The sequence below is a fragment of the Nematolebias whitei genome, chromosome 6 (genome assembly GCF_014905685.2).
Source record: "Nematolebias whitei isolate Nwh7 chromosome 6, NemWhi1, whole genome shotgun sequence".
NCBI lineage: Eukaryota > Metazoa > Chordata > Actinopteri > Cyprinodontiformes > Rivulidae > Nematolebias > Nematolebias whitei.
The window spans coordinates 2,093,535-2,096,104 of record NC_056503.1 but is presented as its reverse complement, the minus strand read 5'-3'; positions in this window follow the sequence as shown (position 1 = coordinate 2,096,104).

Genomic DNA, 2,570 nt, shown 5'->3' with positions numbered 1-2,570 from the left:
TTGTTTGTCTCGTTTGTCTCTATGTGGCCCTGTGATGGACTTGCGACCCGTCCAGGGTGTACCCCGCCCCTCGCACAGTGATTGCTGGACATGGGCACCAGCGACCCCCGTGACCCAAAATGGAATAAACGGGTAAAGAAAATGGATGGATGGATATATATATATATATGTGTGTGTGTGTGTATGTATGTATGTATGTATGTATGTATGTATATATATATATACATACAGTACGTAATTTTAAATAAATTAATGTAAATATGAAGCAGTTTCACTTGAAACAAACAATAACCCAAACAGGATTTGCTAATAATTTAACGTTGCATCTATGTTTTTAAACCTGAAGATTTGTAGGCGTTTTGTTCTAATGTACTAAAACAAAAATGACAGACAGCTAACAGCTTTTGCTCCACCTACCCCATCCCATTAGTTAGATAAATGGGTTAAGGAAGGTGTAGAAAGGTTTTTAGTAAAAGATTTGTCAAAGATAAATTCTGAAAAAGCTTGTGGTGCCAACATGAGTTTATAAATGTGACTGCAAAGCGAACACAAAGAAACAGCAATTGAAAGTGACATATGTTATTTAGGCTCCTTGAGGTGCCAGATTTTTGATATCCTGAGGCACAATCTTTCCACAGTCCATGCTGGCGAGAGTGTCACACCCATACGAGGTATCAAAGGTGTTGCACAGACTTGTTTCTACAAATGCCTTAGAAAGAGATTCTTCAGAGTTCAGTGCAGGCATTTTTCATAACACTTTGACTGTGAATTCAAAAAACAACAGACCTGTTCTGTAAAATGTTTAATAAAAGAAGAACAAAACAAACAAACAAACAAAAACAACAACTTTTGAATGTCTGCAAACTATTTCATTTTGCACAATTGCAGAATATTTAATATAAAAAGTTGTTTCTGTTGAAGAAAGTGCTATCTTAGAATTTTATGCAATGATATGAAAATGATGACATTCCACGTCCCAATAGCCAGCTTCTGTAGCTGAGGATCAGACCGCCAGTGTCCCTGCCCTCGGCCACCACCCATCCCACATTGCACCCAACCCCTTTGGCCCCTCCCACAGGTGGTGAGTCTATGGAAAGGGGGACCCATGTCTCCTCTTCGGGCTGTGCCAGGACGAGCTCCATGGGTAAAAGCCCGGCCACCAGGCGCTCGCCCGCGTGCCCCACCTCCAGGCCTGGATCCAGAGTGGGGCCCCTGTGACCCACGTCCGGGCAAGGGAATATTAAGTCCAATTCTTTTATTCATCATAGGGGTGTTTGTGCTGCACTTTGTCTGGTCCCTCACCTAGGACCTGTCTGCCTAGGGTGACCCTACTAGGGGCGTAAAGCCCCGACAGCAGTGCTCCTAGGATCATTGGGACACTCAAACCCCTCCACCTTGGTAAGGTGGCAGCCCAGGGAGGGGCTGAGCTGGCGTGTGAGGTTGAGAGGTTCCGGCTAGAAATAGTCGGACTCACCTCTACGCATGGCTCTGGCTCTGGAACCAGTTTCCTTGAGAGGGGTTGGACACTCTTCCACTCTGGAGTTGCCCCTGATGAGAGGCACCGAGCAGGAGTGGGCATACTTATTGCCCCCCATCTTGGTGCCTGTGTGTTGGGGTTCACCCCAGTGAATGAGAGGGTGGCCTCCCTCCGCCTACGTGTGGGGGGACGGGCTCTGACTGTCGTTTGTGCTTATGCACCAAATGGCAGTTCAGATTATCCGCCGTTTTTGGAGTCTTTTGAGGGGGTACTGGAAAGTGCACCTCCTGTGGACTCCCTTGTTCTGCTGGGGGACTTCAATGCTCATGTGGGTAATGACAGTGAGACCTGGAGGGGTGTGGTTGGGAGGAACGGCCCCCCGATCTGAACCCAAGTGGTATTCTGTTGCTGGACTTCTGTGCTCGTTATGGATTGTCCATAACGAACACCATATTCAAGCATAAGGGTGTCCATATGTGCTTTTGGCACCAGGACACCCTAGGCTGCAGTTGGATGATCGACTTTGTAAACATCTCATCTGATCTGTGGCCACATGTCTTGGACACTTGGGTGAAGAGAAGGGCGGAGCTGTCCACTGATCACTACCTGGGGGTGAGTTGGCTCCGATGGTGGGGGAGGATGCCGGTCACATCTGGCAGGCCCAAACATATTGTGAAGGTTTGCCGGGAACGTCTGGCAGAGTCTCCTGTGATACTGAGCTTTAACTCCCACCACCGGGAGAACTTTAAGCATGTTCCGGGGGAGGTGGGGGACATTGAGTCCATGTGGGCCATGTTCCATGCCTCTATTGTCGAGGCGGATTACCAGAGCTGTGGCTGCAAGGTTGTGGGTGCCTGTCGTGGCAGAAACCCTCGAACCTGATGGTGGACACCATTGGTGAGGGATGCTGTCAGGTTGAAGGAGGAGTCTTATCTGGCCTTTTTGACCTGTGGGATCCCGGAAACAGCTGATAGGTAACGGCAGTCCAAGTGACATGTGGCTCGGGTGGTTGCTCAGGCAAAAACTTGGGCATGGGAGGAGTTCGGAGAGGCCATAGAGAATGACTTCCGCATGACTGAGGCGATTCTGGTCC